Here is a 22,496-nt window from a genome sequence, read left to right as displayed (position 1 = left end):
ACGCTTTAGCTCGAGCGTCTACTCACCGAGCGATGGCGTCCTCTTCGAACCCCAACCCCTCACACTATACCTCACAAAATCCAATCAATTTAAATGTAAAAGACATCCTTGCTCATCAGCGCGGAGTCCGCAGAAAATACCCGCCGCCTCACCCACAACTTAGCGGGGAAGTGGCCGCCGATTGGCGCAAAATACAGACCGGGGTATTCCCCCATCTAAAACTGCTAAATGACATGTATCCCACCCGCTATAGGGCCACATGCCCTTGGTGCGGTGGCATACCTACACTAATACATGTGACCTGGGAGTGTAGTAAGCACCCTCATAGGCCCACTAATAATATCTCAATGGAGCAGTGGGAGGCACAGCTCGCCCGTTCCGACTTGGCAGGACAAAAGTCCTTATTTAGCCAGGTCGGGCAGGTGGCAGAGGCCACTGGGGCCCTGGACTGAGGGGCTCCGACCACCGCTATACTTATAATATTTTCCAGCCAAATAAAGTTTCTATATATATACATGAACTCACCGGCAAACTCAAAAGGACGCTACAAATTTCACCTAGTGGACACGGATGGTTCTCAGAAAATGCACAAATACAGGGATGGGTATCTGTTGGCATACTGTAGTAATAGTTGGCGCAAGTTAGCTTCGACATTGCTGCCATACTTCCACTGTCACAAGGCTACACCTTCACATTTCATTTCAAGAAATTTAAGATCATCATATGTGTATTTGGCAGTGGCAGTTAATCTGAGAGCAAGACAGAAATTATTGTAAATAGCAATGTTAAAGTAACAATGGTAAGCAAAGGTAAGCACGCTGCAGCATTGACATTTGGGCGAGTTGGTACGGATGCATGGCTTCAGAACGGCGCAACAAGGAAGACAAAAGACGAAAGAACACACGAACACAAGCGCCTGTGTTCGTGTGTTCTTTCGTCTTTTGTCTTCCCTGTTGCGCCGTTCTGAAGCCAAGCACGCTGCACACTTAGACCTGTGACATATTTGGCACACTACCGTTCGAATTCTAACATGCACAAAAACTGCACATGCATGTAGCATAAACAGAGAAAAAAACAGAAATAAAATCTACACCATAAGGAACAGTTTCAGAACAATGAAACTAAAATAAGAAGTGTAATATTCTGTGTGCAAAGCAACAATAAAATTGAACTTGCAGCCAAGTGATTGAAGCGAGAAAAAAATGCTAAACATCAGGACATGTTAGGTTGAGTTTTATGTAGAACATGATAATGTGTGCATAATCTTATGAACACAAAGAAGCAGCAAGTTAAATAAAGTTGCATAAATATTTAGCCTATTTAGTAAGCTGAGTTGAGTAATATGTCAATAAGCTTATACACAAATCATACTGAGATCGTACTTTCTGGTACACGTACACTTCATACATGCCTGACATGACATCCAGATTACACGCCGTGCTGCTGTAGCAATGGGTGCGAGATCCCTGCATTTCCCTGCCATTATGTGGACACTGCTAGAGGGCCACGGTCTCACCACTGCAAAATGAGTTCTGTATTAACTTATAGCATTGATTGGCACAATAAAACTGTAAACACATGTAAGGTGCACATAAAAACAGTCACGAAAACATGTCTGCACTAGTGCAGGGTGGCAAAGGAGCACAAGGTCTAGCCACTGAAGAATGTCCTGATAATAGGGACCCCTTCATCAAAGTAAAAATTTGGACACACACTCAGCCGCACATATAAGAAATGTTTGTTTACATACTAGAGTTTGCTTTCATGACTTGAAGTTATGGCAACACCCCTTGTTTTGAAAAGAACGCTGTACTAGCAGCAAGCTGTGACTGCTTACATTTTTTGTTTTCTCCTCAAACTGCTTGTAAACCAAAAACCTGGTAAGCAGAGATTATTTACAACGTCGAACAGTTTATAAGCGAAAAAACGTAATGGCAGTAAGAATCGGTGAAGAGACAGATGAGTCATTATTATGCAACTTCAGCAGAAAAGCGGAAGCGCACGCACAGGTGAGCACGATTATTTCCGAACGTAATCTTTCTCCATGGGAAGAAAACTCTTATCAGGATATTCAATTTCGCATCAAAGCAATAAATTTGCGTAACTAAATTCTGACAAACAGCGCGCAGCATGCACAAGCACAGGTTTCACTGTTGTCGCGGAAGTTTTATTTCCTACGTTCGCAAAGCATGCTATGCACACACGAGGAGCACGCACAACACACATGTACAGCCGCGGCCACGTCTGTGTATAGCGCTCGAGCGGCCGGCTTTGCTCGGCGGGGCGACACCTTGCGGCCGTTGCGGGCTGTGACGTCGCGTGCACAGGAGCTTGCGTGGCCTAATAGACACGCAGACCTGCGTACGCCAGAAATTATGCTTTTAAGCGCCCCTGTTTTCCCGGCTGTGCGCATTACCCGAGGGCGCCGCGGTGCCTTACCTCGCCCGGTGGCAAGGGAGAGGCGCACGTGAATGATAACGTGTGCGATTCCGTCGCGGCACATCGCATGAAAAAAAAAAAAAAAACGAGAAGAAAGGGAACCGAGGGGCTCGATTTTTAATAAGCATATCATAATGAGCCAACAAACAAAAAAAAAGTATTTCTAGACCCATCGCACATAATACAATCCGCCAATGTTAAGACGAGATCACATGCCTCCTGTCTGTATTTGAGATAGACATATCAAGCCTTTTTGCCGAATTCGGTTTCGCCATGGCTCCCCGGCTAACAGCGGATGAGCGTCGCGCAATTGTTATAATGGGGCGCACAATGTCGCAAAGGTGTCGCAAGGCTGAACTGGCCCGCGAGAAGCCCCAATTTAAATATAATTGAAAATATACGGGGCCTAATGAAGTCACACCTAGCCAAAAAAGCGGGTCTAGCCGCAGCTAACTCTGACGAGCTTTGGATAGCTATTCAAGAGGAGTGGGACCGCCTCCGACAGCTGCCAGACCTCGGGAATAGGCTGTACGACTCGCTTCCCACGAGGATCGTAAGTGTCAAACGGAACAGGGGGGGACCCATTTTTTATTAGGAGATAGAACGGCGCCATTTTCCACTTTTGATTTAGGCAAAAATAAAAGATTTCCTTTCTGTGCTTCCATGTTTAGTCTGAATTAGTATAAGCCTTCCACTAGGGCGCCCCTTATGATCATCATATCATGATTAAGGGATGTGAAACCCTGGATACTATTATTATTCATCACTACAGAGAGTCGGCAAAAAGTGGTAGAAAAAATCAACGTCTGGGATCTCATTTTACGCAGCTGGTGGCGTTAGCATATCTTCGTATAGTCGCATACCTTAGAATAGCCAGAAAGCGTGCATCGTTTCTTGCGAAACAGTCAGGCGCGTGTTATCTGTCGAAACGCATCTTTTGGAATCGACATGCCGAAAGTGCCTTGAGGGAGCGTGTGTTTTCGGTTAAACAAGCACACCTTTCAACGTTGTCGCTCGTGCAGAGCAGGTTTGCGTGTCTATTAGGCCGCGCATGCTCCTGTGCATGCCACGTCACAGCCCGCAACGGCCGCAAGGTGTCGCCCCGCACAGCAAAGCCGGCCGCTCGAGCGCTATACACAGACGTGGCCGCGGCTGTACTTAGCAAGCACGACTGCTTACCTTTTCAATGGTACGACGCTCTCCAAGTTGCCGGTGCTGCGTTGACGACATTACTCCCATCATAGATGTCGCTGCGTAGTGGACGAGTTGAGGCACGCTAACAATACGCATTATTTCTTTTCGACGTCCACCCAACTTACCACGACAACCAGATAAAGGCCACGGCATGAAAATCGTTGGTCCACATTTGCCGACTTTGCAGCAAGACACAAGGTATCTTCTGGCACTTTTGTGCACGCTAACTACGTCCTGTTTCATTACAGCAAACATAAAAACACACGATCAAGCAACACATCGGAGCAGCACAGTTGCAGCTAGCACAGACGACCTACATCTTGAAGACTGAGGAAAAACAACAGCGCCACCTGCATACTTGTGAGGTTGTTGTGGCCTCCGTGATGCCAACAATAATTACCGGTAAACTGATGTTTTGTGCCGTGTTACGCCTAGCTACCTATATATGTTGCGAGGCAAAACAAACCACCGAACAGTCCACATTTTATGCTATAGTTTATCGTAGAAAGAAATTCTATTACGTATTGTCAATTTAAGATTGTTTCCGCCGTCTGCAGCTAGAAAAACCATGGCCTCAGAGATCTGGTTATGTTATCCCTTGAAAGCCGTCGCTGGGGCGTGAGTTGAATGATTTTGACTGCCTGCGCCGTCACTTCGTCTTAGATGACTTCCTGCTGTCGGTAACATCAGCTGTAGGCTCAGAAATTGGCGAAACGATCTCTGCAGTGTGCCTCGATCGTGGTTTTCGCATAAACCACGGAATTGGTTTTAAATCAACATTTTTGGCAAACTATGTAACACTGCGATTTCCCTGTATATTGTGCTTGATATGATATAGTGATAATGTGTATTATTAGCCCCCTCCCCCCCCACGCGCCAAAAAAAAAAATAGCACAGCCCTTTCACTATGTGAAGATCGAATACCAGCGAGGCTGTTGGTCTTGCTTATTATATTCAAATATTTATTACTTTGGTGGTTATGTTAAATGGTTGGAAAGACACAACTTATAACTTAGTTGCATCGCCGCGCGCCGTATTCTGTATGTGCGAGTGAAAGCGAGTTTAGGCGACTAGATTCGCACAATCTCGCACCATCGACCTCATTACGTTGGGCCGCTGCGCGTATCGGCTTCTCGTCGCTTTCGCATCCATTGGCGCTGTTGAGTGCGGCGGCGCTCCTCGAAGGCGCGCTCTTCCTCTTCGGAGTGAGCGACACGGGTCTTACCCATACCGAGTCCAAGGGGCGACTGATGACGTCGCTAGGGAAATATCTATGTCACGAGAGAACGAGACACCGCAACTGGCTGGTAAGACTATTGCGTTTTATCACTGACGTTTTGATACGCATCGTCATAGACTAGCATTTGGGCAACAGCGTTTATCGCGCCAGCGCATTGTTTTTGTCTCTCTGGTTCCCACGTGTGACAAGGGTAATTCAAGGGCGCGTTACAGGTACCCGGCCGAGCCCACAGAGGTATGCGCCATTAAGCTTGGACCCTTTCTGCACGATCGCCAGGATCGGCCCACATGACATGCGTATGTGCCATTGCGCTTGGACCCTTTTGCACTACCTCCAAGATCGGCCCACTTGTCTTTTGTCAACATTTCGGAGACATTTTTTTTCTAGATCCTAACCAAGGACAGCTTCGCTGTATAAATAAAAAAGTAAGAAAAAAATAAAAGTTGGTGTCATACACATTTTTATGTCATGTGCTTTGACATTAGCAATGACAAAAAAAAAAGCTGTGTACTCCTCTGATCAGAAATCCTAATATGCATTGCCATTTGAGTCTCTGGTGTACTTGTGATGCTAAACAACATTAGACGATGCATTTCTGATGCCTGTCTGATGGCACATTAGAAACGCATAACGTCCTAATCAGAAACTCATGGTTCATTTTCATAAGCGTAAGCTGTTCGATTCCAGCAATATCCGTCGTTTCGTCAGCAAGTATGGAGAAGCAGCCTGCGGCGTTTACTTTTGCATCTAGGCTTTCTTTGATAATTTCACCACAAATTTCTTTAATTTGATTTTGTACATCTGGGCTTTATACGAGGCATTACTGGGGCAACTTTCCAAATGGTTCTTCAGATATGTATCTCCACAATCAGCTCGCATGCAAAGAAGCGCTCTGAAAATACCAGTATTTTCAGCGGGGGCTTTGCTTAAATCTATAGAACCACTGTCCTTATGGCTACGGAGAGCCAGCTAGACCTTGTCGCCCGCAAAAAAGAACTGCCTCAATAATAGGCCGTTAACTTTCTTCTTTTTTCCTTATTTTACTATGCCTGCCCTGGTCCAGCTGATCGAACACATTGGGTGCGCTTCCTGAAAACGGTAGGACAATATTATAAGCTGCCAGCCGACAGTCACGATGATATTTAGTATTTTCGTGTGCGTGGAAGATTGCGAGCGCGTGCTTACATTTCTGCAACGGCTTGGACACGAGGGCTCCGGTGGGCGCATGTTGGCCCAAGTATATAAAAACATTAAATCGATAAAGTTCCAGAATTGAAAATCTAAAGCACGCCTTTGGAAATGTCAGTGCGCTATTCGCGTGAAACGTTTTTGACAACTTTATACCCATAAAGTCTCGGAATTAAAATCCATGCGCTCCGTAGAATCCGCAGCCGCTGCGAGATGCCGCAACGCGCCCGATCGCTATCGAAAAGCCCTTGAAAGTTTTTGCTCACATGGGGCTCCCTGCGTTATGTGAGTCCAGGTGCAAGGGTGTTGCCATGAAATTCAGTCCGAGTTCGCAATGTTCGGGCCGAAATGTCGCTTCGAGCGTGAAAAAGATATTGTAGACAAAATACAGAATGATTCCCGGCGCTGGTGGCTGTTTTGGTCGACGGTGCATGCCAACACGAAAAAAATTGCGGGGGGGGGGGGGTGCTGAATCTCCATCAGACCCCCCGGCCCCTCTGGCTACGCCCCTGCCCATAGTGTAATATCGTCCGCAAATAACGCGTACCCGAGCCTAGGTATGACGTCGAGTTTTTTGGCTAAGCGTCTCATACCGATGTCAAAAAGAGGCGCGAGAATATCGCCCCTTGTGGTGTATCTCTGTTGAGCATGGGAAAAGAGTCTGAGCGCGTAGTGCCGATGCTTATTGTCGCGATGCGAGAGGTCAGGAAAGAGCGGACGTAGTCATCGATTCTTTCTCCACAACCGATGTCATTCACCTCAGATAAGATGAGTTCATGTGACATAGTTTCGAATGCACTTTTCAAATCAAGAGCGAAAACGAGATGTTATGCACCAGGGGTCAGTCACTTTGGCAGCAGCAGAGGCGGCATACAGACGCGTCATAACCAACTGATCTACCTCACGCAGGAGCAGGACAAAAGCACTGTCAGCGTAAGGTGCCAGCATATTCCAAGGGTCCCGGAACATATCTGCCATCGAGGATTACCAATCTTGAAGAAAACCCAGTACTTCAAGTGCAACAGGACTCACGCCTGCTGCCATATGTTTTCGCTGACCCCTGGGCTTATCGGCTTCATCGAGGGGGCGGCATTCATGTGTGCAGCATTCACTTTGGCAGCAGCAGCGGTGGCGTACAGACGCGTCATAACCAACGGATCTACCTCACGCAGGTTGGTGGCAATTCTGTTCCTATTTGTGGATATCTTACGTCGCGCCGTCGCTGTTGCTGCAACGAGTTTATTGCCTATTGTCTGCTTGATGCCTAATTTGCGTTCGCGGGGACATCCGCGGTTCGCTGACGTTCTCTGTTCTTTGAATTATGGCAAACACTGGTACTCTCGGGGATGTTCTCACGGCTTTTGGCGAAAAACAACCAAATAGCACAAAAGAGATTGTGAAAGTGTGAACCGACCTACTAGCGAAGCTTTACAAGTTCACAACTGACGTGAAGAATGAAATTGCAGCCGTGCGAACATCAAACACTGATATCGATTCTGAACTAGAGGGAATACGAGGAGCTACGGGTTTCATGAATGAAACTTTTGAGCAGATCCAGAACGATGTCGTAGAGCTCCGTCGCGAGGTGACCGAAGTCAAAACACAGAATTCTCAATGCCAGTGTGATATTAAGCAGTTGCAGAAGGCACTTATGGAAGTTAAGCAAGAAATTATCGAGCTAGAGCAATACAGCAGGATCCAGAATACAGAAATAAAAGGCATACCTGCGGTGCCTAACGAGAATCTGCTTAAGTCAGTGGTGAAGATGGCAACATTTGTGGGTGTCGATATTTCCGAAGGCGACATTGACATTGTGCACCGCGTCCGTTCTAAGGACAATGATAGACCTAATGTTGTGTTGCGGTTTTCCACATGTGCTGTGGGGGATAAGTTCTTTTCTGCAGCTAGAAAGGCAAAGCTTGCCACAAGAGCTCTTGGCTTCGAGGAAAGCAATCCCGTTTATGTTAATGAGCATCTCTGTATTGAGATCAAAGTACTGTTGAGCAAAGCGCGTCAACTGCGCCTAGAGAAAAAAATGAATGTTTGCCTGGATTTCGCAAGGAAAGATCCTCATCAGGAAGACAGAAACCTCAACTGTGTTGAGAGTAAATGTGACCTGGCTCAAATTGTATAGTTTTTCTTTGTTCATGTTCATATCTTCTTGTTGTTCTTCTAAATCGCCATGCCTTTTAGTTTGGATCAAATGGATCAATTAACAAACCACCAAGATGTGTTCTCAGTTTTTCATTGTAATGAGCGCAGTATAAAAAAAACTTAAGACACTGAGTGCTTACCTATCCCAGCACACTTTTCTTTTCGACTTGGTCGCTAATACGGAAACCTGGCTCAAGGATAAAGAAACGCCTTTCATACCAGGCTACAAACTTTCCTCTCTGCGAAGGGATTCAAGGGCGCGAGGAGGTGGTGTTGCCTTCTTCATAGAAGAAAGTATTGCTTTTGAAGTTCTTCCTGCCCTTACCATCAGTGCCCCTACAATTGAGGCACTTTTTATAAAAATTGAATGTGCTATAACAGTCAGTGTGGTGTACCGGCTTCCCGGTTCTGCTGATTCAACTTTTATTGAGAAACTTGAATCAAATATAGAAATTTTAACCTCTAAAAAAAGTTACCGTGTTGTAATTGTAGGAGACTTTAATATAGATGTTTCTGGAGAAACTAACAATTACACCTTACTTTACAGTCATATAACATATGCAATCTTATAACTAGAGCCAACGCGTATCACAGGCAGTTCTAGCACTTTAATAGACCATGCGCTTACGAACATCGCATGTAACAGATGTGCCGGGACTTACCTAGATCCAATAGCCGATCACATACCCATATTTGTTTCGGTTGAAATCCAAGAAAGATAACCGCGAACATATCTGGTCACGAACCGCAGAAAAAGATTGACTATCGATTAGTTCGTGAGAACTTGCAGCAAGTAAACTTGTTTGATATCTATGATACCGACATCAACAAAGAATATACAAACTTCTTTACAGTTGTCCAGAGTGCCGTATTGCAGAGCACCACACACAAGTCCTCGGGTCGATATGTTGCCCCTATATGCCCATGGATGACTCACGACATCCTACACATACTGAAGGAGAAAGGAAAATGGCGTGAGAAGTGGAAACGTGCTAAAACCAATAACTATTATCTAACCCAGTTTAAGCGTTTCAGGAACCTGTCGGTATCTCTACTGCGTGAAAGAAAGCAAGAATACTACTGTTCTCTTATCATTAATGCTCAGGGCAACACTGGTAAAATTTGGAATATTGTAAAAAGTGCCGTAGGGCTTCATTCAGCGCAGCGTACATTGCGTGATGTATTTAACCAGGATACATCTGAAGAATTTAACGAGTATTTTGTAAATATTGGACCGCAACTTGCAAACCAACTTCCACAAGTCACCAAATGTACGTAGTGTATCCAAGCTGTGGTAATTGAAGATATCACAGTGGATGAAATAATAGCAGTTGTTAATCGGCTAAGACCTAAGGCAGCTGGGCTTGACCAAATACCTGTTAAGCTAATTAAGGACAACATTGACATATCAGCGGCTCCCCTCCTTCACCTATTTAATCACTCCCTTGATTCCGAAACATATCCTTCAGAATTTAAAATAGCAAAAGTAATTCCGATATATAAGGAAGGAGATCGTTCTAATCCATCAAGTTATGGGCCGATTTCAATTACTAGCGCTATCAACACAGTTTTTGAAAAGATACTATCGGTGCAGATAAAAAATATATCCAAATACAATATACTGAGCCCACACCAGCACGGTTTCAGACCCCAGAAGTCTACTTCTTCTGCTGCTTTCCCTCTTACGCCCCTACTGAATACGGCTCTCCAGCAGAATAAAATTGCGGTTGTTGTCTATCTCGACATTAAAAAGGCTTTCGATACAGTTGACCATCATATATTACTGAACAAGATTAACATTGTAGGGTCGAGGGGCAAAATCCTGAACTTGCTTCGAAGCTACCTCAGTAACCGCAAGCAGCAAGTAATGCTTAAAAATTCTACGTCTACTTCACAAACCATACTAACTGGTGTGCCACAGGGTTCCGTTCTTGGACCTATGCTTTTCTCACTCTACATAAATGATTTCCCTCCAACGCTTAGGCATTCACAGGCTTTGATGTATGCTGACGACACCGCTCTTTTATTTACTGGAGACAGTCTGCTTGATATACAGGATAAAATAAATGCTCAGTCAGCTAATGTTTTTAAGTGATTCACGTCCAATGAGCTGACCGTTAATCTTAGTAAGACTAAGTATGCAGTTTTTAATTCCAGGAAGAAAAAACTCAATACTTAAACAGTGGATATATCATTACGAGGTATAAAACTACAACAAGTTTTCTCCTACAAATATTAAGGCATTTTCTTAGACTAATAAATTCACTGGAAAACTCACATTAAACACCTTTGTTCCGAGCTTGCTTACGGATGTTATATTCTTAAGGCTCGTGAATGTTTCGAATATCCCGTCCTACGCATTCTGTACTTTTCCTTCATATAGAGTCACATATCTTATTGTAATGATTCATGACGAAACACTTTTACAACTGACCATGATCCTGTATTCCGTCTGCAAAAACGGGCATTAATAATTACCACTTCTTCTAGGTGTGCACAATCCAGTACATAGTTGTACAGCTCATTGCATGTGTTGCCAGTGCATGCATTATATGAATTGAAAATTGCTGAGGTCATTCATAGTATTATCGAAACCAATGATCCACTTCCAATTACATTGTTTAAAATCCCGCTACGAAATACAAGAGCTGCAACTAATCAGTGTTTTAATCTGCCTCCATGTCATAATTTGTACGGAAAAAAGGCTCGTGGAATTTAACGGCGCACTTATTTGGAATTCTCTGCCAATACATATAAAAGAAGCCCGTAACTTCAGGCCTGCTGTCAGAAAATACTTCTTTGAAAAATACTCTCGATGAAAGAACACTTCTTTATATTTACATTCTTGCATAAGTTGTGCACGTCAATTGCATAAGTTGTGTATGTCAATTGCTTAAGTTGTGCATGTCAATTGCTTAAGTTGTGCATGTCAATTTCATTTTTATGTATTTACTTTGTTCGCTCGTGTGCGTGAAAGATAATAGAACACTGACGTTATATTTGCATTAGTGTATGAGTCATGTGTGGTAATATTACTATTATGTATTATATCTTGTTTCTGTTTGCTCGCGTGCTGCGTTTTATACCCTAGGTTGTCTGTGGACCCGGGACTAGCCAATGGCTATGGTTCCAGTAATGCTTTTGTATATTGTAAAGTATGTTGTAAATAAAGAATGAAATGAAAAATGCAATGCAAAAGACTTCTTCCCGAAGTAGCAGGAAAACATCCTGAGTTGACAAATGTTGGCGAAAGCCGAATATGTTTGTGGGAAAGAGGCTGCGGTCTTCAATGTAAGACGTGAGACGCGTGTTAATCACCTTCTCAAATAATTTGCCAAGACAGGAGGTTGGTGATATCGGTCTTAAATTTTGCAGATCATGAGGTTTTCCTGCTTTCGGAATAAGGACGATTTTGGCCTCCTTCCACAATTGTGGAACCACGCCCTTCTACCATACCTGTTCATTAATATATCGAGTAAGCTGTTCTAGGTGTTCGTCGCTCACGTTTCGGATCATATAGCATTTGTGAGCTGATCAGGTCCTGGAGCAGTATTTTTCTTCGCAGCTTGCGCTGCCGCAAAGACGTTCTGCTTTAGCTATCGGGGCGTCGAGCACTGCGTTTTCTTGTCCTTTGTATGGTAGGATGCGTGGGGGAGTGGTTACCTCCCCTACCTAATTATCTTTCAGCTTAGTGAGGAGGGCCTGTTCTGTTCCCGGAAATTCTCCGGCAATTTTTGAAGGCTGCGGTTCGTCGCCGATTTGGCATTTCCTGGTGCCATTATGCTGCGAAGTGTTGTCCATGTCTTGGAGGTGTGTCGCGTTTCGCGAAGTGAATCGCAAAAGCTCGCCCAACTCGCTGCCTCTAAGTACTCTGCGTAAGCGTTTGCCCGCTCGGGTGATTCCGCGATTCTATGGCGCAGTTTGCAATTACGTCGCTGTTTTTTCCTATCGCTCGGTTAGCCCCTTATGCTCTCCCACATATGCAGCAGATGGCTGTAAACTACCGGCGTTTCCGCTAGCGCTATCCGCTTAGATGTTGCCTTAACAGCTACGTATACGTCTGCTTCGGCGCAGCGTTTACCAACGCGGAAAAGACGCTCCTCTCCAACTGGCGCAACCTCACTTCAGAATTTTGTTTACGTTTCAGCTGAATTAGAAATGTAGGTGTCGGGCGGGTAGCCATCGTTTTAGGGAGCCTACCTGCAACGCTGTTTTTACGTGTAGGCATGTTGCATGTAGGCTCCCTACATCGTTCGACGCCCCGATTTCCCGACCTCGACGGAACACATCGGGGTCTGCTAGCTGGTTATTTGCGGGGTCGATCGTCAAGAAGCACGCGATGTTGATCGCCTGGTCGTCCCTGTTCGTTAAGAATGCTGACACCGCGGTCTGCAGTAGAATGCCGAAGTTGGCCAGCTCGCGCTGCCGACTACGAACTTTCCGTGGTGCGGGGAAGGGCCTTCCTTTTTAGCCTTTCTTCCGCGGACCCTTCGGACGCGGCAGCAGCAAACCTGTTTGCCAGCCGCCATGGCTTGGCTCGAAGCGCGGGCGCAGTACGTACTATAGGACTGGCACGACCGTTTGTATCTACGCTGCCGTGGAATGGGAGGCGTACGCGGTACTCTCTAACGCCGGACTGTCATCGGCGAGGCAGCTGCTTGCGCTCAGGCAGCTTTGTCTCGGTGCCGATGCAGTCGTTGGCTCTGTGATCTCGCGTGATAGCGCAGCCTTTGAACTCGGCAGCCGCAGCGGCTGCTTTGGTCGAGCCTGTTGAGAGTTCGAAGCACCCGGGATGTCGCGGAGACGAACACTGCGCCGTGGTAGAGCGAATTTATGACGTCACTGCGAACACTACGGAATTCATGACGACCACTGCGAACACTACGGAAAGGGTGACACCGACTTACCTAACGCTGCTGAACCCCAAGTGCCGACGGCTTTTCATGGCGACACATTTGAAGACGTGGAAGACTGGCTGGCGGAGTTCGAGCGCGCGGCTGCGTTTAACGAGTAGGACAACAACGCCAAACTCAGGAACGTCTAATTCAGCCTCCAGGATGGTGCTCGCACGTGGTTTATGAACCGCGAAAGTGCCCTGCCATCCTTGCCTGAGTTACAGCGCAAGCTACTGGAGACTTACTCCAGCCCCGATCGCCGGGAAAAACGCCTGGGTCCTCATTCAGCGTGTATACTACAGCAGGGTATACGCGACAATATGAAAAGGAAGTAATACGTCCTAATCAGGCTAAACCCGCTTAGGAGAAACCCTTGGATAAGCCTCACAATGTTAAGAAGAAGCCTCACTATGTCAGATGGTTCATGCTGTAGGACCCCTTCGGTGCCTGTACTACTCTGCTGCTTTGTTAACGATTGCGGTGGCGTAGATTCCGTATTGAAAAAAGCCGGCAGATGCCACGCTCTGTGGGAATACGAAGCAGTGTGCAGGAGCCTGCCAAGTTTATGAAACAACGGTGAGAGCACCAAGATGTAGGCGGCTGTTTCATGACCTACATGAACCGCATGTCATGACATTCATGTCATGAGTCCTCAGGAGTCTCTTTAGCTAGGCCTAATAGACCTTCCGGCGAAAGCCTTAGTCATGCTCATGACAATGACTTCGACCATCAATGTTTTAGCTTTCCTTCACTTAGCACCACATCTGAACCCATTCCATCGGTTTTTGAAGGTTAATCTTTTTTCGTTGAGTCATTGTCACTCTTGTGGAGTCATGGTCAATACTATGACTTCTACCACAATCCTTTACTGTTTCCTTTACCTAATACCCACGTCCGAACCCCTTTCAGTGGTTCTTGTGTTTTAATTTGTTTTGCTGAGTCATTCTCATTTTTTCCTTGTCAGGCTCACGTCTTTGACTTCTGCCATCATTATTTAGGGTTTTCTTCACTTGGTACACACGTCAGAACTCATTTCTTAGTTTTTTATTGTTAATGTTTTCTTGCTGAGTTAGTCATTTTTGCTGAGTCATGGTCATGACTATGGCTTCTGCCACCACCATTTGGTGTTTCCTTCACTTAGTAGGTAAGTCAAACTCATTTCAGTGGTTTTTCAGTGTTAATCTTTTTCATTGCGAAGCATTTCTTATTGAACATTTGCCACTTTCACAGTATCTATTTATCTGTCTTTTTATCTATCTATCTATCTATCTATCTATCTACATATCTATATATCTATCTATCTATCTATCTATCTAGCCGCCTACCTCTTGGTGTTCTCATAGTGGTATCGTTAACTTGATGTTTACCTGTGGAGAGGCGCTCTGGTTTTAATTAATCAGAGCGTAGAGCACTGCAGCGAGAGGATACACAGCTCAGGGCTCAGGCAACACAGGCACAAGGCTTCAACCAGCTCGTCGTCGTCGTCTTTCTCGAAGCAGTGTATACTGCTCGTTGTTCTTCAGTACAATTATTTCCCCGGAGAAAAGGAGCCGTCCCGGCCACCTACGGGCAGGAGAGCACAGGGGGGTCGAAATAAGGCTTTAGCCACTGAACGTTCACGATTTCGCGCTCTCGGAGGCGCTTATCCGAAGGTGGCTCAAGGGGTTCTATCATGTAGTTCACATGAGACGTTTGACTGACAACACGGTAGGGACCCTGGTACTTAAAATCGAGTTTGGGTGAAAGTCTAGGGCTGGTGGCTTGAACCCAAAGCCAGGCTAGTGAGTCAGGGGCATAGGGTGCAGGAGAAGCGGAAGTATCCCAACGGTGCTTCTGTCGCTGCTGGTATTCCGTAGTAAATGTGTGGGCGAGCTGGCGGCACTGTTCCGCATGTGCAGCAGCTTCGGACAGGGCAGTAGACTCCGTTGTGTCAGGGCGATACGGGAGGATGGTATCCATTGTGCAGGAAGGCTCGCGTCCGTAAAGAAGAAAGAACGGGGAAAATCCCGTAGTGGTCTGTGTGGCGGTGTTGTAAGCGTACGCCACGAAGGGTAGAACGCGGTCCCAATCGGTCTGGTCAGATGCGACGTACATGGATAACATGTCGCCAAGAGTACGGTTGAAGTGCTCAGTCATCCCATTAGTCTGCGGGTGGTGTGCAGTAGTGGTACGGTGAATTACGTGGCATTCCTTGAGTAGGGCTTCTATAACGTCACATAGAAAGACACGGCCTCTGTCGCTGAGCAATTCTCTGGGGGCTCCATGGCGAAGAATGATGTTACGCAGAAAGAACCATGCAACATCACGCGTATATACGCTGGGCAGAGCCGAAGTTTGCGCGTAACGCGTTAGATGGTCTATCGCCACAATTACCCAGCGGTTGCCGTCTGAAGCACTCGGCAGGGGCCCATAAAAATCAACTCCGACGCGGTCAAATGCGCGTCCTGGGCAAGGCAAAGGTTGCAATGTGGCAGCTGAGGAACGATGGGTATTCTTGCGGCGTTGGCAAGCGAGGCCGGAGCGCACATATCGGCGGACGAATCGGTACATTCCTCGCCAGTAATAACGGAGTCGCAGGCGCGCGTATGTTTTTAGTACTCCTGAATGCGCGCATTGCGGGTCATCGTGAAACGCTGCACATATGTCCGAACGTAGATGCCGTGGGACCACGAGTAACCATTTGCGGCCGTCCGAGAGGTAGTTACGGCGGTATAGAAGTCCGTCACGAACAGCGAAGTGGTGTGCTTGGCGACGCAGTGTACGGTCAGAACAAGGCGCTGATGGGTTGGATAGAAAAGCCAGCATAGAGACAATCCTTCGATCCTTCTGCTGCGCCGAAAGCATGTCCGTGGCGGTGAGGGAGGACTTGCATATTGGTACCTTCGAATAATTGGGCTGGCCTGACACAAGGGAGCGGGAAAGGGCATCCGCGTCCGAATGTTTACGGCCATAGCGGTACAGCACTCGAATGTCGTACTCTTGGAGGCGGAGCGCCCATCGAGCGAGGCGACCTGAAGGATCTTTTAAGGACGACAGCCAGCAGAGGGCATGATGGTCAGTTATTACGTCGAATGCGCGGCCGTAGAGGTAAAGGCGTAATTTAGTTACGGCCCAAATGATAGCCAAGCATTCTTTTTCTGTAACGGAATTATTGGCTTCCGCTTTCGTCAGTGCGCGGCTGGCGTAGGCAGCGACGTATTCATCGAAGCCAGTCTTTCGTTGCGCAGGAACAGCGCCAATGCCGACACCACTAGCATCCGTGTGAATTTCTGTCGGTGCGCTGGGGTTGAAATGACGGAGAATCGGGGGTGAGGTTAGAAGATGATGCAGCGTCGTGAATGCGGCATCGCAAAGTGGCAACCAGGCCGAGAGGTCGTGGTTACCCGCGAGAAGCTGCGTCAAAGGCCCTATTATGGTGGCGAAGTTGCGGATGAAACGGCGAAAGTATGAGCACAATCCGATGAAGCTGCGGAGTTATTTGGTGGTCTTTGGTCGTGCGAATTCGGCGACTGCTTGCAGTTTGGTAGGATCTGGAAGCACACGATCTTTCGAAACAACGTGGCCAAGGATGACTATCTCTCGGGCGGCGAAGCGACACTTCTTGATGTTGAGCTGGAGTCCAGCATCGGCGAGGCAAGTGAGGACGCGTTCGAGTCGGAGCAGGTGAGAAGTAAGTCCGGGGAAAAGATGACAATGTGGCAGGTGCATCGCACAGGCCAAAGGGCATCACGGTAAATTCATATAAGCCGTCAGGCGTAACGAATGCCGTTTTCGGGCGATCTGACTCAGCCACCGGGACTTGCCAATAACCAGATCGTAAGTCTAAGGAGGAAAAGAATTCAGCGCCTTAGAGGCAGTCCAGTGCGTCGTCGTTACGGTGGAAAGGATATACATCTTTCCGGGTTATCTTGTTCAGGCGTCGATAGCCCACGCAAAAACGAATTGTCCCATCTTTCTTTTTCACCAGCACTACTGGAGAGGCCGAACGACTGTGGGAAGGCTGTATCACGCCGCGTTGAAGCATGTCGCCTACGTGCTCGTCGATGACACGGCGCTCCGTCGCGGACACACGGTATGGACGCTGCCGTACTGGCACATGGCTACCGGTGTCGATGTGATCAATGACTGTAGCTGTACGTCTTAAACATTGTTGATGGAGGTCAAAAGAAGTGCGAAATCTGGTAAGGAGGTCGACGATCTGCGCGCGCTAACTCGTAGTGAGGTTCGGATCAATACACCGAGCAAACGTTCTGTCACATGCTGGCTCAGACGCAGAGACAGGAAGAGCCATGGCGTCAACCTGAAGACGAGTCGAGTCATGAGGCACATCGTAGAGAAAGCTCGTCTCAAATTCGTCAGCAGACCTGAGGTACTCGCCATTTTGGAAACATTATGGGCACGAAAACGGATTCTAAACGTAAAGTGCGCTGGAATCCTGGCGAATGGGAAGGATGGCAAAGGGAAGCAAGAAGGGATGAAGGCGTGCAGCAAGTTTCGATGGCGTGAAGAGAACTGTGGAATCGTAGAAAGCAGCACAGGAAACGGGCACAAGGGCGGAAAAGAAAGCAGGGATATCGGTGTTGGCGGCGACGAACGCTCTAGCAGAAGAATGAAGCAAATCTTCGGAAAGACTTCCGCAAAGTGGAGTCAGCGCTAGTTCTGCACGGGCACAATCAATAACTGTGTGATGAGAAGAGAGGAAGTCCCATCTTAGAATGATGGTATGAGAGCAGCGGAGAAGAACAACAAACTCAATGTGATATAGACTGTCTTGTATGGCAACACGGACGGTGCAAGTGCCTACAGGCTCAATTGGCTCAGCGCTTGCTGTACGTTGCGAAATAGCGGAAAACGGCGTCGCGACCTTTCGGAGCGTACAGCGAAGCTGGTAGGCAATCACTGACACTGCGGCATCGGTGTCGACAAGCGCGTGAACGGCGATACCTTCCGCATAAACTTCAATGACGTTCGCAGGGAATAAACGAGGGCTTCAGCAGTTCGACGAGATCGCAGTTCTTGCCTCCGGAACTGCGCCTTTTAGTTTTCCTCCATAGCTGGTGGGCGGCGGACAATGGGGGATAGGGAACGTCGACGGGGAGATGGAGACCGACGAGTGGTTAAACTTCGAGGAGCAGGAGACGAGGAAGCGAAGTGATGAACAGGTGGGACATAGCAGGACTGGGAGTCAGGTGCATTCCCTTGTGGTCTCGCAGTATCGGGAGGGTACCAACCCCGTCGTCGGCAAAATCGTGCCACGTGGCCAGCAAAGCCACACGCGTAGCAGAGGGGCCGATTGTATTGGGTACGCCACGGATTGTGAACAGGGGGCCCAGTCTGGGGTGCACAATGCTGAGCCGGGCGTAGGGGCTGCGGAGGCGCGGAAGTCGCTTCTGGGCATGTAGTTTGCAGCTGCAGAAGGCGACGCGTAGAAGCCGCTTGTGGGCGTGTAGTGCCAAACTGCAGGCGGAGGTCTTGGACTGGCGACGACGGCAGCGTACGTGAGCGGAACCGGCAATGAAGGTGGCTGATGAGCGAGAGGTAGTGCGTCGCTGACTTATTCGTGTATGACCCGACGTAGTTCCGGAGACAAGGAGGGCTCAGATGACTGGGTAGCACGCAAAAGTGACAGTTGACGCGCGACTTCCTCTCGAACGAATTGTTTGACTTGGTCGAGGAACGAGGAATGGGCGGGAGCAGCATTGAAACTGTCGGTTAGGGATGAAACCGCGTCGTCCGATGCGGCTCTTCTTTGAAACAATTAGTAAATGCTGTCCAGGTGGAAAAGTCGGATTCATGATTTCGGAACCAGAGATGAGCGACTCCAGAAACATAGAAGGTGACGTTAGTCAGTTTGTCTTTGGCATCCCATTTTTAACGCGCACTCACTCGGTCGTATGAGGAGAGCCTATCCTCGACGTCATGATCGTCTGTTCCGCTGAAGACCGGGGAACCGCGTTACCGTAGAGCGCCGGAGCAGACAACAGGCGATGCCTGGGGAGGATTAGGCTGCGCGGCGTCCTCAGGCATGGCAGAAGCGGGAGGGAGCGTCCGGCTGCGGAGTTCCAGGTCGGTAGAAAGGGCCTCGGACCTCCACCAAATGTAGAGAGGCGCTTTGGTTTTAATTAATCAGAGTGTAGAGCACTCCAGCGAGAGGATACACATATCAGGGCTCAGGCAACACAGACACAAAGCTTCAACCAACTCGTCGCCTTCGTCTTTCTCAAAGCAGTGTATACTGCTCGTTCTTCTTCACTACAACCAATATTAGCACAGTAGGACGAGAGTGTATGACGAACATCAATGATAGGTTATAACGTGAATATCACAACATGTGTGCCATGTAGGTCAAGAAATAGCTGCCGACATCTTGGTGCTCTCATGGTCGTTTCATTAACTTGATAGGTACCAAAATTGGCATAGTATGACAGCGGTGTATGACGAACATAAATGATACGTCATGACATGAATTTCATGAAATGCGTGTCATTTAGGTTATGAAACAGCCAGAGTATAGCATTCTAGGCGAACTTCGCCGGTTTTTATTAAAGAGCGTTGTTTAATCACAATTTAAGTTACACGTTTTTTGCTACGACGTAAAAATATTGAATATGGCAGTGGCCATATTCCCTACGTTCACGGCCATTATGGCAGTGAACGTATGTCACGAATTTGATCGATGAATATTACGATTATATGTCTTTCAAGTCCCCGAATGCAATTTCTGAACACCGCCCTCGCAGCTTTCCTGATTAAGAAGGGGTGTGTTACATTACTTGCAACAATTACACACTATGTGGGAAACATCCCTTTATAAACGGCTTTTTCTTTGTTTTGTACAAGGAAACGAACTTTCATTTCATCCTCTTATTTTTCTTAATTGGGCAACGCACCTTTTCCAATGTCAATCTGTGCCAATGCAATGTCCACACTTTCTATGCCGACGCTAATAGAAGATTGATCCATGGCGCGAAACAAAGGCAAGTAGAATACATCATACGCGAGAGTGAAGCCGCCTACTTCCGGAACACTCTGCTGCTACTGCCGGCTCTGGCTAAATGCGAAGAGCTCCTAAAAAGGGAATTCTAAAAAACGTAACCGAAACCAACAAGTATCAATGAATAAGCACATGTGCGTATTCACGACCAACACTGAAAGTGGGGCTAATTATTTCCACGAAAAATAGCGCCAGAGTATTCTCCACGTGGGCTTTGGCGCAGGTGCGTGTAGGCGTGCTTGTTTGTCTGTGAGTATTTACGTGTGTGAATGCGCATGGAACGTGTACGTGTGTCCGTGCGTCTGCTTTTCTATACGCATGTTGGCTTGTTTGCAGGTGTATGGATGTTTCTGCCTATATGTCTCTTTGTACACGCATGGATGAGAGAACTATGGATAGGAAAATCATAGATGGGAGAGAAGCATAGATGAGAGCATAAAATGATTATAGGAAATCACACGCACGCACGCACACACACACACACACACACACACACACACACACACACACACACACAGTTCGTCACAGCAAGATTACCATTCGTAGTGTCTGCCATAATAATTTCTTTCGTTATTGCTCATGGGTGCTAACACACTGCACTAAACTGTTCGCAATCTGTGGAGTTCATCCTCGAGAGCACTATATGAGTGCTCACAAAAGGACTACACACTGTTCAAAGCACTAAATCCCTACCGGCTCTTTCATGAGGCTTAGAACTTCCGCTCACAAAACGACCAAATTTTTAGTCGATTGTAACGTGAGGTTTTTCCAGGTTTTCCTACCTGAAGTCAATCTTCGCGTTACAATCGAATACCGAAATTGATTTGACTAAAAAGTTGTCGCAGTTTCACCTGAAAGGCGAAGCATCAATTGCGATAGCAAACTTGTAGAGAGCTATACGGAGTAATGATATTAGCTTTATCAGCTGTATAAACTTGGACATGCAGCAGCATCGGCAACACGCAGAATTGTTGTCGACGCCATCGGCGTTTTGCCCGCGTTCGCTCAAAATGCGTGCGGCGTTGGTGATTGTTGCCGGAGCCTCTGATATAAATAGGCACTGCGTGCCGCAGCTAAACGTCGCCTCCCTTCCCTCCCCCTCCCCCACGGCCTCTCGCTCGTCGGAAGAAGGCGCGTTTGCTCTACATACATGGTGATTGTGAAGGAGAACAGAGACGCCTACTTCTGCAGCCCTTAAGCGAGCACGGCGCAGAACGCGCGTTTGTTCTCCGCCGTGCGTTCACTCCCCGTGAAAGACGCGCCCCTCGCGCCCTTTCACTCGCACATACAGCGTTCGGCGCGCGGCGACGATTTCTTCTCCAAATGACGTCATACGGAACCTCACGGCGACGGCGACGCCGACGGCAGAAATCTGCTTTTGAGTGTCCATATAATTGCTATCGCAATAAAAGTGAAATGATGCACGCAATACCGAAATTGATTTGACTAAAAAGTGAAATGATGCACGCAATTTTAATCCAGTGAAATGTGGAAGTGAAAGCGCGCGAGGGACGCACGCTCTCACGGGGATCGAACGCACGGCTGAGAGCAAAAGCGATAACTGTGTCGTGCAAAAGTTGCAGGAGGCCAAACAAGCCCAGGAGGCAAAGGAGGCGCCGGAAGCGCAGGATCCCAAGGAAACCCAGAAGGCGCAGGGCGCCGTGGAAGCCACGGAGGGGCCGGGGGTCCAGGAGGCGCAGGAGATGCCGGGGGCCCAGAACTCGCCGGGAGCGCAGGAGGCGCCGGGGGCGATCGAGGCACCGGGGGCGCAGGAGGCACTGGGGCCACATGAGGCGCAGGAGGTTCAGGAGGCGATGGAGGCCAAGGAGGCGCCGGAAGTACGGGAGGCGCCGCAGGCCCAGGAGGCGCCGGAGGTGCCGGAAACCCCCCCGGGCGCACAGGAAAACCCGGACGCCGAGGAGGCCCCGGGAGGGGATGAAACATTTAGCTGCGACACCAAATGCGTATCTTGCGACCGGGTGAAAGGGCAACTGGAGACTTAATCTCTCACGCGAAAGGAGGAAAGCAGGAAGGCAGCGCTGGAGGGACGGGGTGCGGCTTCTACTCTGCCGCAACTGCGTACTTGTACTTTGCTCGGCTGCGAGCAGTCGCGCGCACGGTATCTTGAAAGTGATCTCCACACGGCTCTTAGCTTTGTATGCGCTGTGCTTTCGTCGCTCAGTTTCCGTTGAAGCGATTAACATTATGAACCTTCGCTCGCTGCTGCCGCGCTTGCTGAAGCCAGCGTTCTGACAGTGGCCTGCGGTTATCGAGTGTGATCTATTCATGTTCGCTTGTGCGCGATGACACCATGCTTGTTCTCTCAGTTAGTAAGCGAATATGTCCAAGTTTATGCAGCTGAAAAAACTACTATCCTGCTTCGCCTTTCTGG

The 22,496-nt window shown here is 47.8% G+C and overlaps 2 protein-coding genes across 6 annotated transcripts in view; one reads left to right on the top strand and one right to left on the bottom strand.

The window, feature by feature from the left end:
• Nucleotides 1-22,496, bottom strand: part of LOC119466316 (uncharacterized PE-PGRS family protein PE_PGRS20-like) — a 1,297,174-nt gene that overhangs the window by 807,430 nt on the left and 467,248 nt on the right. The window lies entirely within an intron of this gene.
• The window catches only part of LOC119466319 (uncharacterized PE-PGRS family protein PE_PGRS20-like), a 1,091,962-nt gene that overhangs the window by 642,472 nt on the left and 426,994 nt on the right, over nt 1-22,496 (top strand). The window lies entirely within an intron of this gene.

Source organism: Dermacentor silvarum, chromosome 10, assembly GCF_013339745.2.
Source record: "Dermacentor silvarum isolate Dsil-2018 chromosome 10, BIME_Dsil_1.4, whole genome shotgun sequence".
NCBI lineage: Eukaryota > Metazoa > Arthropoda > Arachnida > Ixodida > Ixodidae > Dermacentor > Dermacentor silvarum.
Note: the sequence above shows the minus strand (reverse complement) of the source record. Positions and strands in the feature narration are given on the sequence as shown.